Raw genomic sequence first — 17,717 nt, forward strand, 5'->3', positions numbered from 1 at the left:
TACTGTAGTCTTATAGATGGGATTCAACTGTTTGATTGGGCTTAGCAATCTATTTCATATGTTCTAAAACTAGTTTTGCTATTAAATAAAGTTAATAGCTTTCATACATGGGTAGCATGCTATGCTGTAGTTGATTATGATTGTAAAGGGAGTATCTTTGTAACATGGAGGATGAAGAGTTTGAATAAGAGAACAAAATATTCTTTAGTTTCGTTTCGATTATAGCTATTTATTGATTTTGGAATAAGTCACATGTGTAGCAGAACAGATATTGTTTTGAATCTATGCTTGGTCAGTATGTATATGTATGTATATTGTTGACAGGTTCTAGTAAATTAAATGAGTATTGTTTTTATTAATAGAATTCATTTGGAGCCAAACTTACAATTGACATTGAGTTTGCAAATGACTAAACACATCAGGTTGTAACTAAGATTTGTTTTTTTGTGTTGATCAGTGACTAAATTTATGTGATTGGTTGGTCTCTAATCCGGAAACTGACGAGTAATGAACAACTAAATCTTTCAGTTTATTTGGCTCTGGCTCGTGCTCTTTCAGATACATAGGAACATTTCAATATACCATGTAAGACGCATACGATCAAGTCCAAGTAAACACAGTGTTTGGCATCTTCACTTCGATTGGGACATATGCATCCCTGCTTATGGATTACTCAGTTCTACCTGATCTCTCTTCCTAATTGGTGCATTCCTGCCCATTTATGAGCTCCTGTACTGTTTTTATCTTTTCAATTTTCCTAAGATTATTTGGAGAAATTGAAGTTATTATATCTGATCTTCTCTTCATCATTACTTTTTCTGTGTCTGAAATTATGATTACATAGTGAAATGATGTCCTGTTTTATATTCCCTATGCTAGACGTACAAGATTCCAAGAGGGTTGAAAAGAGTGAACATAAAAATAAAAAATTGAATGAACAAAGAAGTAGAGAAGGGGTTACCAAAATAGACCAATGTCAGCAGAAAGGTGGCATTTAGTGAGTGATGAAAAGAGAGCGCAAACTGCAAAATGAAGGCAGAAAAAGAAGAGGAAAAATTGTTGACAACTGTTGAAGAATTTAATTGGTATTTATAATCTGACGTAATATCTCCCCCTCCCCCCTTTCATTATATTCTCAACCGTCTCAATTACTCATGCATTTATGTGTTTTAATGGTCTTTCAATCTAATATGGTTCCCCTTCTCTTTTTCAATGCTGGAACTACCAAAACCTTACACTCTCCTTTCAAACCTAACAACCCTTTTCTTCTTTCTTTGTTTCCTTTTAGACAGTTTAGATCATTTTGGAAATGACATGATGTTTTACACAATTTAAGCTGAGGACCAAAACCCCTATTGCATTTGCAGCCTAGAGACGACTTCCCCCCGCGCAAAACACACCTTGAATCCAAATCTTAAATTTCATTGCCTTGTGAAATTGGTTTCAACTCAAAGCCTGATTCATCCAGTTGTTTATAGATATGGCATGCTTAAATGTTGGAATTTACTTGAAAATAAAGAAAACGGCTGGCTTCTTGCAAATTCACAATGGTTGATTAGGCCCCCATTCCACATCAAATTGCAATGTAGCTGGGTGAGAATTGAGAAGCCAATCATGAGAGACATTGTGGGCCAAAGTCAAGCACAAATACTACTCCTAGAACAACTGTCCAACTAGAATAATTCCCACCCAAACCCATCCTCCTCTGCTCTCATTCTTAAGTACAAAGAAAATCTAACCTTTTTGTCATCGGGTTTTTATCCATCTTTCTTTTTCACTCAGCTGAGCTTAGCATTGCGTCACTGCCCCATCACCAACTTGTATTCTATGCCATTTTCTGATTTATTTATTATGAAAAACAAACACCGAACAATATAAAATATATTTACTTTTTTCATAAGAAAATTTGGGCAGCTGCAGTTAAACCAGTTTACATAGTCTTCTGCTAAAGAAGGGAGAAACCTAAAACCCACACCTAAACTACGACAACGACATCCACTACCCATAAACGCCCATATCTATGTTCTATGATTAGGCCACACCCCCCAAAAAAAAAAAAAAGAAAAATTAAAAAAGCGACCAGTTCTACTAGTCAACATTAAAATTAGCAAAAGGCCGAGGAGAGGAGGAGGGGAGGGGGTGATTCCTAGTTCCTACTTAGCCCTTCCTTGTCTTGATGGTGGTTGTGGTGGCAGTATCATGGAGGAAATCAAGTAAAACGGCGCTCTTACATTTGGGGCATTTAGGATCATCCTCTGAAAGCATAACGTACATCAAACACCTGGGGCACCCTACCAGAACCATGGATGTCGCCTCAGGGCTGCTTGAGTATCTGACGTTAGCAGCATCAACGTCCTGGTTCATCTCTGACGACACGCATGAGCTTGGAGGAGACGTTGGTGATATGGTAGCTGATCGGCTTGGTGATTCCACTCCTGGATTAACCCTTGCCCTTGGTGGCGATAGGTTCAGCTTCAACTCAAGCTTCGGAGCATTCCTGCGACTCATCTTCTACCCTTTACGTATAATTAACCTGAATGAAACATGTCAGAAACCTACCAAAATGATGAACAAAAAGTTATAAAATTGAATTGTATTGAAACATCGGTTACCTTAAAGGTCACGTAACCTTGGACTAGGCTAGGCTAGGCTACGCTGAAACCCTTAAAACTAACGCCGATTATGAGGAACCAAATCAAGTTGGGTTGGAAAGAAGGGAAAGTGGTGAGGGGATTGAAGCAGAAAAAGCAAAATATATAAAGGGAGAAATGAAGGGAGAGAAGATGGGTTCTAATTAAAGCTTAATTAAATCATGGTAGGGGGGAGAGTGGAAAGAGAGAAAGAAATAGAATTGAAGGATTGGTAGAAGAAGAGTGTAAATTGAGGCCAGGAAATGTATTAATGGCTGGAAAAAATCCCAAGAAGTATGCAGGAGGAGGAAAAAATGGCAGTAATTTTTATTGCAATTTAACAAATCTGCAGAGAAGGTGAAGTCCTTTCATTCATTGCCTTTTGCTTTTATATGAGTAGCAATGAGAGGGGAGTCGGTGTTCTTTGAGTGAAAAGCTTTGAATTTTTTCTTTTTGAGAGAGAGATCAGTGCAAAATACAACAGAGAGAAAGAAACCCTCGATAGCCTTTATGGCTAATACCTCAGAATTTTTAAGAAACCAACACAAAGGCCACCTAAGAATTTAATATCAAACACCAATAAATTTAATGGCAACCCAATAAAAAAGATTGTATAGCTGCTAAAACCCAATTTAAATGTTCATCACCCCTCTTACATTTAAAAAATAAAACAACATCCCAGAATCCATATTAATGGCCAAAGCTTTTCTTTTTACATAGGAAACATGCAAAGTTAAGGCTTCCTTAATTTTTCTCTCACTATTGATTATTAAGATAAATCCTTAAGAGTTTCCAGGCGCTTTCATAACACTTGCTTCATGGTTCAGCTAACAACTTTACAAGTTTTGAACAAGTGAGAAGTCCATTCTTTGATTAATGCCACAAACCCATTTTCCCATTCAAGGATATGGATCTTTCCCTTTCCTTCTAAACAAGATATTAATAGTAGTTTTCATCCACAAACTTTGCATGGATATATGACATTTTCCCTTTCACCATAATTGCCCTGCTAATTTAAATCTTTTTCAGCATCCATGTGATCTTATTAATTGTCTCACACTTTAGATTATTTAATTCAATATAAATTCAGTGTTAAATATATAATTTTGTTTTTAAATATATTGCTAAAATATGCTCCAACTCCATATATTTCAAAGTTAATCCCTCTACTCTTATTTTTAAGTATTTAGTGGTTCTACTTTTTAGATTTCAAAATTCAAGTTTAATTGTTAACACTAATGAAATATTTCTGTTAAATTTGTTGGTATGACATTTTGAAATAAAATAAATACTCACTTAACAACCATGTAACAAAAGAAGAACTTTGAATTGAACTTGATTTTAATTTAAAATCTTGAACTATGTTAATAACTAGACTTCCATTTTAAAATCAAAATAGCAAATAAACCAAATTCCATATGTATAAAAAGTACAAAACCTATAACATAATTTAACCTAAATGTAATAAATATTTTGATTTAAATGATATAGTTTTTAGAAGTTAAAATTTTAAATATTTTTACTTAACTGTTTAAATAAAAGATGAAAAATAATTCTTTAATATTTTATTAAATTAATGAGTATTACTTTGATTAATACTTTTATTGTTGTAACAATTTGGAAATTACGAATTACCGGTAAAATACGTCAAAATAATTGGTTGGGATTTAATGATTATCAGTAATTTATAAAATATATAAAAATATATTTGTAAAATTGAAAAACTTTCATTGGAGTATGGTTGCGTTGGGTGATAGTTCAATTGAACCTCAGTTGGAAGTTAAAGAAGTGCGGTATTATGCTGATGGAATGCAGTAGGAAAAATGTTAAAAATAGACAGATCCAAATTGAAGAATTGAAGCAGAGGATTGGAGATATCATGGAGAGAGTTGATGGGAATGACCTGTTGAATACGTTGTGTGAACTAAAAGAGGAGCTTAAATCTGCATGGGAACAGGAGAAATTTTCTGGTTTCAGAGGGCAAGAAGAGACTGGTTAATGTTGGGAGATAAGAATACACGTTTTTTTCCATCAAGTTGTTGTTCAGCGCTAGCAGAAGAATAAAATTCTTAGAATTAAAGATGGTGACCTGTTGTTGGATGATGAAGATATGATTATTAATAAATTCACTGCGTTTTATGATGAACATTTTAACAGTGAAGATGTGTAGTGGAATGATGAACTGTTGGGTGTTATACCAATGGAAGATATTGTGAGATGAATAGGTTACTAGTAGCGGAAGTTACTGAAAAGGAGATTACTGAAGTAGTTTTTCAAATGGGACCTTGTAAAACTTTTGAGCCGGATGGGTTTAGTGGTATTTTTTACCATAAGTTTTGGGATATGATAGAAAGGGATGTGGTGGAGACTGTTCTGAGTTTTTTTAAGGAGGGAGTAAAGCGTGAAGAGTTGAATGAGACTAAAATTATTGTGATTCTTAAAACTAAAATGCATGTATTGGTTTCTCAGTCGATTAGTTTGTGCAATTTCACTTATAAAATCATTTCTAAGGTCATGGTGAATAGGATGAAAGATATTTTAGGGGGTGTGATTTTTTAGAATCAAAGGGTTTTTATTGTTTCATTGTTGGTATGTAACGACTTGTTTTTTAGTGGCGTTGGAATTAGTGGTTTTAGAACCAAAATTCTTATCAATTAGTCTGTAAATATTATTTATTTAATATTTACGAGTCTAATGTAGTGTCGTATTAAAGTTTGGTCAAATGATTTTGATGTTTGATTGGTCAATTAAAGAAAAAGGATTAAATCATAAAAATCGTATAAGTTAATCTCTATTGAATCTAATTAGCTAAAATGCTTAATTAGACTTTTTTAAGGGTTTATATGGAAATAAAACTGAAATAGTTGAAAATAATGTTAAATTATAATAAATTTTAATAAATTAAAAGTTTAGTTAAAAGAAAACATTAATGGGAAGGGAAAGAATATTTCATTCTCATCTTTCCCAAACCGTCCAACACCATTGAAGAGGAATTTGAGAGCTTCAAACTCTTCCCATCAATAAGCCAATGTGAGTATTTCCAGGTCCATTTTCATAAATTTTATATTTTTGAGATCGTTGTAGCTTAATCTAATTAACTCAAGGATTGTTTCACAAAATTGTTATAAATTTGAAAAGTTGTCATTTATGAATTTGAAGTTTTTAGATGTTAAATGATTAAGTTTGAAGAGTTGGTGTTAAAATAGGATTATTTTCTAAAGTGAATTTAGTTAGTTTTGAATTCAGAGACTAAATTGATAATATATTGAATTTAGCATGAAATTCTTGTAAATTTTAGTTGTTGGGGAGCTATTGAGGGACTATTATTGCATTTGAATCTAAGGTCTCTGGTTAATTGTGAAAAATATGTAAGTTTTAGTTTTAGGGACTAAACTAAATAAAAGGTAAAAGTTAAGGAAATATTATAAAATATTATTAAAGGATCATATGCATATATTTAGACATTATAAGGTATTTGAAATTGTTAATTTAGTTAAATTATTGTATATATTAAGAAACAAGTCAGTCGATAAAGAAATGCGAAAAGTGAAAAATTGTTGAGTAGTTCTTAGCGTCGTGTTTGCTGCTGTTTCGGTTGAGTAGTCCTAACCGTCCAAACTTAATCCTTATGATTTAATTACCATATAAGTCCACTCCCATTAACTAAATAAACCATTTAATTAATAGAAACCAATAGTCAGTGAATTTTGTAACTTTTACTATGTAGTCATTTTTCTTTAATTAACTATCCATAGATTAAAATTTCTGGACCAAACTTTAATACACCTATATAATCACTATGTAAATATTTAATAAAAATATTTACGAGCTCAGTTTATAAAAACAATGTCTCGAAACCTCATTTTTCAAAACTATTTGACTTTAGGGACAAACCTCTTGAACTTAACTATTTATTCATTTAGCAAAAATAATAAAATTAAAATTCAATATATTACTAAAATTGACTCGTAAATATTAAAAATAATATTTATAGACTTACTCGTCGGATTTTGATGCAGTCATTGAAAGCACAAAAAATATCCTATCCCTGTAAAATATTGAAAATAATAAAAATAATAGTATAAGTTTGACCCAGGGACCGGATTTGTATAATTGCTTGGTCTTCAAAAAAAAATAAGAAAACTTGCTACCTAAAAAAAATAAAACAAACAGAATTAAAAGTTTTGATTTAATTGGAATTGCGAAAATTAAAATTGAAATAGTAGAGATAAATACAGTTGAGAAAAAGTTTCTTTTAAAGAGATTCCAGCCTCCGGTTGTCTCGATCCGCCTTGGGTTCAATCATTGGCTTTTAGGTGATCCTTCTCAAACAGAATAAGCCAGTTATAGTGGAAGAGGACGCCTACGACCACTAGCTCCAAGAATTTAGACTTACGATTTAGAGGAACTTGACTCTAGCCAACAATAGCTTCTGTGGGACCATCTTATGCTAGATCATCATTTCTCAATGGCGAATGCCACGTCATTTTGTCTCTTGGGCTCGCCAACCTCTGACGCAGTAAGCTAACGAACCGACTGTGCAACCTTCCCAAAATATACAAAGCAACTGTTCATTGCACATGTTGAAAAGATCACCTTTTAAGGGACATGGACGGAAGCGTTAGCCCAGTAATGTGGAGAAACGATGAATACTCATTGAGAAGGCTAAGTACGGATTCTAAGCCTCATGAACCCTTTTTGAGGAACTTTGACAACTTTCGACTAAATAGATTTATTGGCCCATGTTTTTTTGGGGGAAAAAATAAACATAATGAAAATAGAATTTTTATTGGAAAAAATATGGAAAGAACAAAAGGCTAAACTTTTTGGGAGGAGTGTTTACAGAAAAGATGAGTGAAATTTGTGTCACTCCATCCCCTATTTATAGTACTAGAAAACCTAGTACAAATTTGTGTCTCCTACTTCGCATGCTGGCCCAATTTAACTTTAAATTCACAATTTTTGCCCCACCAAAATTTTTTTGCCTTCAATTTAGTCCCTATAAGATAAAAAGCCATAAAAAGCTCAAATTAGTAGGATCATACTCAAAATAAACATATAATTAATACATAAAAATATGTCATTCTAGAGTATTATCAGATTTGCGGGCTCCAAAACCACCGTTTACAACACCATTGAAAAACGAACTGTTACAAATAAGGCATCATTCTTTATAAATTATCACTAGAACTCATTGTATCATATATTGTATCACATTATCAAACGCAATTCTCAACCGCAATTATGTATATAATTTAAGATGGCTCAATTGAATCGAGTAGTAAAATATATATGTACCTTGATCATGTTTGTCACCAATATCATTCAATTATGATTAACTACTTGTTTAAAGAATAAATTGAGAACAATTATGACAATACAAACTAGATTCGTTGTTTGTTCTCCATTCTCATCCTTCCAATTTCCTTTTATTTTTTTTAGCCTTGTTTGATAATTCGATTAGAAAAATAGTATTAGTATAGTCAACAAGGCATAATCAACAACCAAGCATAGTTGCATACTTTTACAATTAAGTCTCTTTTTTACCTTAATATTTAAAATGTTTGTATTTCACAATCTACCAAATTGAATTTAAATCTAACTTTGTATTTATTGATTAGGGACATCATGTAATCATTATTCATTATCAAATCTCAAAATTTTTATTCTTTACAATTAAGTCCCTAACAACACATAATTAATCAAGTAATTCAAACATGATTTAAGCTTAATTCAATATTCCGACCACATTTCTAACATGTTCTATCCTTAAACTAATGAACCTTACACATACATGCATTTGAGCTATTAACATCAAATTTTCTAAAGCTTCCCAACAAGGAAAACTAAATAAAAACTTATTAATTCACCATTCGAACACTTGGGTTTCTTCAATTTAAGCTTAAAAGCTAATAATTCATCAAAAATCAATTGAAAATCATTCCTTACCTTAAGAATTAGGTTCATCAACGATGAAGGTCTAAAGAAGTTTTTCCCTTTTGCTTTCTTATTAAAATCGGTTGAGAAGATCAACTCCACTCATTCTCTTACCTTTACTGTATGTATATATATAATTTAATTGGTAATTAACTAGTAAATCATGAAATTGATGGTTAGGATTTAGTTTAGTTATAATTAATGGAGATGGATGGTTGAAATGAAGTTAGGCCGCTTACGTATATTAAACATGGGTTATTTGTTATGATGCGGTTGTTGAGAGCACCAAAAATATCTTTTCCCTATAAAATATTAAAAATAATAGTAAAAGGGAAGTAGGGTTAAATCCTCAGGGACTGGATTTGCACAAATACCTGTTCCTCGAAATCCTGGACAAAGTCGTGCCTAATAAAGCCTGTGTACCTGGAAAAAAAAAACAGAATTAAAAGTTTTGTTTGAATTGAAATTGCGAAAATTAAAATTAAAATAGTAGAGATAAACAGAGTTGGGGAAAAAAGAGTTCTTATGAAGAGATTCCAGCTTCTGGTTGCCTTTATCCGCCTTCGGTTCAATCCTCGAATTTTAAGTGATCCTTCTAAAACAGAATAAGCCAATTATAGTGGAAGAGGATGCCTACAACCACTAGCTCCAAGATTTTAGGCTTACGGTTTAGAGGAACCTAACTCTAGCCAACAATCGCTTTTGTGGGACCATCTTATGCTAGACCATCACTTATCAATGGCGAATGCCACGCCATTTTGTCACTTGGGCTCGCCAACCTCTGACATAGTATGCTAACGAACCGACTGTGTAACCTTCCCAAAACATACAAAGTGGTCACATTTGCACAAGATGAAAAGATCATTGTTGAAGGGATATGGATGAAAGCATCAGTCCTGTAGTGCAGAGAAGTGATGAATACTCGTTGAGAAAGCTAAACGCAGATTCTAAGCCTCATGAACCCTTTTTGGGGAATTTCGACAACCTTTGGCTAGATAAGTTTAGCGGCTCATAATTTTTGTGGAAAAAGAAATAAATGTAATGAAAATAGAATTTTTATTGAATAATATGAAAGGAAATAAGGCTAAGCTTTTTGGGAGAATGAGTGTTTATAGAAAGATATGTGTAATTTATGTCACTCCATCCCCTATTTATAGTATTAGGAATCCTAGTCTATTCCTAATTAAATTTTAAAAGATAAATACAAATAAATCAAGATAATTAAAGATAAATACCAAAATTAAATCTAAATAATAATCTTTAATAATTATCTTAATATAATTAAAAATTAAATAGAGTCTTGTATTTATAAAATCTCTTCTTTGCACTTTTGCCCCCAAGTCTTCCACACTTTGCATTTGTGGCACCACTTCCTTCCTACTTCGCATGCTGGCCCATTTTATCTTTAAATTCACACTTTTTACCCTCAAATTTTATTTTGCCTTCAATTTAGTCCCTACAAGATAAAAACCATAAATAACTCAAATTAGTAGGATCATACTCCAAATAAATATGTAATTAATACATAAAAATATGTCATTCTAGAGTATTATCATGTTATTTAGTCCTTGACTTAGCTTCCACTTAAAGCCTTGTTATTTAGTCACTATACTATTTTCACTAATTATTCAAATAAATAATTTTATAAGTCAAATTACTATATATACGTATTTTTTATAGTTAACTCATAAATTTTTCAAATTAAGAAAATTCACCCTCAAATTGAATTTTTAACACCAATAAAAATCGAGTCATCACTAATTATTCAAATAAATAATTTTATAAGTCAAATTACTATATATACATATTTTATTATAGTTAACTCATAAAATTTTAATTTAAAAAATTCACCTTCAAATCGAATTTTTAACACCAACAAAAATCGAGTCGTTGCAGACATATGGCACATTACTACTACACCCAAGGAATATGGAACTCAATGACTAGGACCTATGCCCAACCACCCTCTTCTATTAATACCCCTCACCAGCGGAGTTAAGAAAATAAGAAACCATCCGCACAGTCTACACTTTGTCAAAATCTAACCCTAAACTCTCTCAAACCACTAGCTTACTGACTCTTTGCACCATTCATAATGTAAATCACCTTATTCTTGCAACTTTTTGCACCCTATTCAGTATGAATTGTCCCCATTGTATTGCTCAACAGTTTCCTATAACTTTAGTGCTCTAACAAATGTAAATATAATGTAAAATATAATATAAATTAATGAATATATCAATTTTTATCAAAATGAAAAATATATTCTATTTTAATTATAAACATAATATGTTAAGTTTATCATTGGTTGAGTTAGTATTCTAGAGTCGATATTATTGAGAAATTTTACTTGAATATCACCTGACTTAAATAAGACTAGACTTAGACCGTAAAATGGATGAGGATACATAATTATAAAAAAATATTGTTGATAGTTTTTTATTATATGTATCGTAGCCTTGGAATGAATGTTTTAATTTAAATGGCCATGCTATTGTTATATCTAAATTATTAGATTTATCATTAGAAAGAAAAATTATAGTAAAAGGAAAGGAAAATGAGTAGTTGTTTTCAGCTGTGTTATTTAGGTGCCTAAACTCAAGGATTTTCACTGACCTGTCCTCGCTTAGAACAAGGAAATTTTGTGAATAATTTCAATATTATTTCTTTCTTTTTTTTTGCCCTCCAAACATTGGGAAGGGAAATTCCATAATTGGGCCATCATTAAACTTACAAATTTCTCCTCCTCCTCCTTTTTGTAATATTACTATTTCATCATCTTCTTCAATATTCCATTATAATTGGGAATTCAAGTGATAGAGGAATCCATTTACAATGTGTAAAAATTAAAATAGTTTTACATAATTTCATAATTATTTATATTATTAATATTTTGATGATTTAATCGTTGAATTTATCAATATAATTATACTTGTTATGCATGTAAATTTTGAACCGATCCGATATCTCTATCATTCGATCTAAAATTTATATATATATATATATATATATATATATATTTAACGGCTGATTTTTTATATAAAATAAATAGTTAGAAGTTATAAATTTACATTAACTTTAACATGCATAATCTACATTAATAGACCATAAAATATAACAGTTGAATCTTTAAAATATTAATAATATAAATACTTATAAAGATAAGTAAAAATATTTTAATTGTAACGATATGTAAGTAGATACTTTTCATATATATATAAAAATTAAATGTTTGGTTTCAGCAACAATCCTTTTAGAAAACCAAAAACAGACTTTGGTTGAATTTTAGGGGAAAAAAAATTTAGGGCATTATTATAGATAATTAAAGGTGTGTATGAAGTAAGTGATAATTTATAAAATTTAGATTTTCTTGTTTATTTTTAATAAATTATAAAATATTAAAATGTTTATATATCAAAATACCCTGTACATTAATTCTCCACTTTTTCCGCTTTAGCATTTTAAAGATATTTGTTTCTAATCAGATACTTTAATTATATCTCCACTAAACAAGTTTGTATATATATCTTACATACATTAAAATTTTAAATTTTGGATCTTTTAATTATATATTTTATTTGCATATTTTCAAAATAAAAAAATCATTATTAACTGAAATAAATTTTAAAAATTCTAAAATATTAAAAAATAAAATTATAAAATTATAATAAATTTCAATAAATTAAAATTTTAGACAACTAAAAATATGATGTCTAATAGAAACTATAATAACATAAAAAAAAGTTAAAAGGGTTCAATAAACGGTTCAATTTTTCTAAAACCAGAAAAGAAAATTAAGCTCTCGATTTTGTAGTTTTATCCACAATTAACAAATTAGATAAAAGAAAGAATCAGTCGCATGAACTTCTAAAACTAAATAATAATAATAATAATAATAATAATAATAATAATAATAATAAAAAGAGATTTACCTGTTGTGAGACAAGAATCGCCATATTTTATCTTTATAATATATTTAGAATTTTTTTATAATTTTAACAACTATATCTAAATCTTGTCCAGATTTAAAAGATAGTAGAGCGACCATTTGTTCAGGTTCATTTTGAACTTAAATTTTATTTTTAAAAGTTTTATTTATTATTCTTTATAATTTGTATAAAGTTTACAATATTTTTATAATTTTAAATATATTCTAAATTTTTATAATTTAAAAATTACCTCTGAACAAATATGAATTAGTGAATGACCTAATTCCAGTAAACCTAAATGTCTATTTGTGCAAGTTGATTATGGACTTGAATTTTTTAATTATATATTTTATTTTATTTTTACCTTTTCCTTTTGCTGGTGTGGACCACTATATTAACAACATGACAACTAATTTAATGATAATTAATCGCCACATCAGCATAGTAATGGTTAATGATGAAAAATGTTGATCAAAAAGTTTAATTGATGAATGCTTAACATTTGAGGAATTAATAGGGTATGTTTTTTGTGAAGAGACTTAATTAATTTTTTTAGAAAATTTGAAAGATTTATTTAACCTTTTAGCCTATAAAACTTTTTATTAGTTTTTATTTTTGAAGTTTATATAATTCTTTTGAATTTTAAATATATATATTTTAATTTTTTAACGTGGTATTTGTATTGTTAGATTAAAACTTCCAAATAGCCACTCATGAAAAAGAGGCCATGAATAGAAAAGGGTGAGGTGGGTGATTCAAATTTTTGGGATCATGAATGATGCAATGGAAAAGGTTTATGAAATAATTTTCATAAAGTTTGTAATAATATGATATTTAGGTCACGTATCACTTTGCGCCATTTAAAACTTGAAAAAAAAAGTTATGCAAGTTTATATTCTTTTTGGTCAAACCATCGATCTTGACTTGCATAATCTTGGTTTCAAAATCACTTTTATCATCGGCTAATGATTTATTTTCTCCTTTCAATTTTGCAATCATTTTCCTATAATTAGAATTCATGACTTCAAATTCCAAAATTAGTTTATTAAATGCATCTCGTAACTCATCAAAATTATATGAATTTGAATCACTAGAATTAAAAGATACCTTGGGCTCTTCAAGAGTCGTAAGATAAAAGTTGACTACTTTATTTTCATCGTCACTATCCAATGAGTCATTATCACTCAATGTAACCATTATTGCCTTCTTTTGTTTACTTGATCCCTTCTTTCTCCACAAAGGACTCAAACTTAATGTGACCTAGTTTCTTACACTTATAGAAAATGATTGAGTTCTTTTCCTTTTTGCTTGATTCACCTTTGGTGATTTCTCTTCTTTGAGGTCTTTCGAACTTCATGAGCTTCTTGAAGTTTGTTACAAACATAGTCATTACTTCATCATCATTGATTTCATCAATTGAGTCATCACCATCCTCTTGAGCTGTTGATTTGAAGGTTACACCAACATTTTTTAGAGATTCTTTGGCCTCTTAGTTATGTTTGATCTTCATTTCATAGGTGAGAATAAGCTAATTAACTCATCAAAAGAGCTTATCCAAGTTTTTGTATTCTTCAATAATCGTCACCTTGGCCTCCCAAGACTTTGGAAAACTATTGAGCATGTTTTGTCACCATCTCCTTGTTGGGATAAGTCGTTTGAAGAGCTTTTAGACCATTGACGATGTTGGTTAATCTATTAGACATGTCTTTGATCTTTTTTCTTGGTTTAGCTTTGAACAACTCATAGTCTAATGTGATCAAGCTAATCCTTGATTCCTTCACTCTACTTGTACCTTTATGAGTGACTTTAAGCTTCTCCCAAATCTCCTTAGCATAACCACATATTGAAAATCTATTGTGCTCATTTAGGCCAATAAATAGAGTATGCATGGCTTTGGCATTGAGTTTTTTCACATTCACCTCATCGCATTCATCTTCTTCTTTTAGCACAATGGAATCTCCCGCTCTCTTCTTTGGGATTGAAGACCTATGTGTGATCACCCTCCAAACTTCATAGTTATTAGTCTCATTGTAATTTGTGCCACTAAAAGTGGGGGTCTCATTGTAGAATGACATTCTCCCAACATTGTTAAGTTTCGCTTAAATTCCATGACACATCTTCTATGTAAGCAACCTTTTGATATTTTTCTTCTATCTTGTGGATATTTTCTTTTGGTTCTAACACCAACTCTAGAGTTCTAACTTTGATATCAATTGTATGCTCAAAAAACACCAAAGGGGTGAGTTGGTGATCAAATACTGCAAACAAAAGATTAAAAAAAAAAAAAACAAAAAGACTTGTAGTCTTTCGACCTTAAGTGCCTACCCCCACTACCTAAATTTTTTTTATATAAGGAATTTTCTAATTCACTAAATTTTAATTGATACCTTTCAAGGATAAGAAAAAACTTTGTACAACTCTCTATCTTTTTGTGTTGATAAGATAGCACGACTAAACCACCTTAAGATTTTCTACCCCAAAACCTTAAGGAATCTCAGAAATAGAAAAATAAAGCAAACAATAGAAATCCTCTCAAAGGTATTGGTTGGCAATGTTAAGCACTCACAAATTACCAATAAACAATTGAATGAAAAATAAGAGCTCAACCCAACAAGTTTTAACAAATAAAAAGAATAGTAAAATATGAAATCAATGAATGCACGATCTTTGATTGCTTGAACTTGTTTCTTGTTTTCACTTGAGTGTAATGAGATTATTTATATCCCCTCATTGAATCCTAGTTATTTAGATTGTTGGAGAGAGTTTCTAGTTATTTTGAGCAATAAAGCAACCTTACAACTTGTGATATCGCCTCCTATAAAAATGGTATATAACTCTAAGAAAAATAATTGTTAGAAATGTTGTAGTATCGATACCATGAAGCTAGATATTGATGATTTTGGGGCTAGTTATGATTCATCAAGAATAGGTATCAATATTTTACCCTTTTAGATTAAGCTATGGCTATTGACTTGTAAGATATTGAACTTTTATTGAAGGTGTCAATAATTTGGTGCAAGTAACATTACTAGGGAAGCATCAATAATTTATTCCTCTAGAATGTGTTGTGAAACTGTTTGAAGAGGGATACCAATACCTATTGATGTGATATCGATACACTAGCCTTGTTTGATAAAGCATTGAAAAATTTAAGCCAACTAAAAATTAATATATTAAATAATTTAATTTTTTGAGCATATGTGATAATCCATAATAAAAAGTAAATAATATAAGTTTTTCAACGAAAAAGTCCAGAAAATGTTCAGTAGATAAGAAACTACTTATCACTCAGAGGCGAAGCCAGGGGGGCTGGCATGGGCCCCAGCCTCCCTAAAATATAAATTTGCTCTTTTGACCCTTAAAACTTTTTAAAAATTTTAAATTAGTAAAGATAAAATTGTACTTTGGCCCCCCTAAAATTATAAAATTTTGATATAATCCTTTACAAATTATAAAGATATAAACTATAAAAAATTAAAATTTTATCCGGCCCCCCTTAAAAATTTGTTCTGGCTTCGCCCCTATTATCACTGTCGTAACCATTTTTTTTTTGAAAAAACGGGAATCGACTTAGATTTTTGGAAATGAAAACGAATAGAGGAGTCGCCACCAATCTTTTTTGATGAGGTATGATCGGATCACCTTAAATTAATCACTTTAATAAAAGTTAAGATTTACTAAAACGATAATTTTTGGTCTACGAAAATCAGAAAATGAGTTCGGGAGTCGGTTACGCACGAGGAAGGATTAGCACCCTCGATATGCCCAAAATTGGTACCTAGTTGATTAATTAGTGTCTTAGTGTCGAAAATTTGAAAACTTGAAAGAATTTAAAATACGATCCCTCTTTGTAAAGAAAATACTCAAATGTTAAAGACCTTCTCGTCTCACAATATAAAATGTCACATCCAGTAAGTTAGGACACGACATCTTGAATTTTCGAGAGCGAGCTTGCCTTTTATATAAAAATTCGTGTATTTCAAAAGGTTATTCAGTTAGTTAAGGTGAACGAGGAAAATCGAAACCCAGTAAGTTAGGCACGCTTCCTCGAATTTACGAACACCGAATATTGCCTTTACTTGCAAAAATCTTATTTCGAGGTAACAAAATGCCATACCCGTAAGTTAGGGCACAACACCTCGTATCTCCGAGAATAAGCATTTTCAAAACTCATGTCGCGATTTAAAAGAGTATTCCGTTATTTAGGTTAAAGGAGAAAATCGAAACCCAATAAGTTAGGGCACGATTGTCTCGAATTACCAAATACTGAATATTACTTTATGAAAGAATTATTATTGGGTTGGATATAATGATAATAATAATATTAAAGTAAAGTAAATAATAATACTATATATAAATATATATATATATATATGTATATAATAGAAATACACACTACTATATAATAATAATAATAAATATAAAAATACAAAAATAAATATAATAAAATATTAAATTAAAGTAATAAAAATAATACTATATATAAATATATATATATACATAAAAATATACACTAATATATAATAATAGTAATAGCAAAAATAATGAAAATATGAGTAATATTAATAATATATTAGAATACAAAAGTAAAGTAATAACAATAGGGTGATAATAATAATAATAATACAAACAATAATACATATATATATATATAATAATAGTAGTCGAAATAAAAAATAATAGAAGTAACAATAATGATAGTAATAATATAAATAAATATGGAGAGGTATATATAATATAATAATAATATAAATAATAATATATACATGAGAAATAATAATAATATAAATAATAGTAAAAATAATAAAATAAAATAAAATAAAACAAAGCTCTCAACTCTCCCTCTTTTCCCATTCCGCCATGGTCCTATTACCACTAGGTAGGGACCGCCGTTCTCTCTGTCTTTGTTGCCATCACCGGCCACCGTCTTGTGATGGTAGAAATTTAAAATGTATTATTTTTGTTTTCTTTTTATTTTATATCTAAATATATGTATACTATTTTTGAAAGAAAAGAAAAAAGAAAAATGTTTATATGTACAAAAAAAGTGAAAATAAAAAGGAAAAAAGAAATAAAAACCTTAACGCATTTGAATCTTTTCTTCTTCAATACTCGTTTTTTTTTATTTCAGATTTGCTTGCAAACCTTTTGCTTTTACATTCTTCTCTTTTTTTTTTGTATCAAAAAAACCTTTCAAAATACAATTCTTTCCTCCTCTCCC

At 30.0% G+C, this 17,717-nt stretch overlaps 1 long non-coding RNA gene across 1 annotated transcript; it reads right to left on the minus strand.

Moving 5' to 3' along the window:
- Positions 1-325: 325 nt before the first annotated feature.
- Positions 326-3,364, minus strand: LOC128280590 (uncharacterized). The gene is made up of 3 exons (XR_008270685.1): positions 2,613-3,364; positions 1,740-2,533; positions 326-1,022 (listed from the first exon to the last, which is right to left on the minus strand). It is a non-coding gene; the product is annotated as an uncharacterized LOC128280590 (long non-coding RNA).
- Positions 3,365-17,717: the final 14,353 nt, after the last annotated feature.

The sequence above is a fragment of the Gossypium arboreum genome, chromosome 9 (assembly GCF_025698485.1).
Source record: "Gossypium arboreum isolate Shixiya-1 chromosome 9, ASM2569848v2, whole genome shotgun sequence".
In the NCBI taxonomy this organism is placed as follows: Eukaryota; Viridiplantae; Streptophyta; class Magnoliopsida; order Malvales; family Malvaceae; genus Gossypium; species Gossypium arboreum.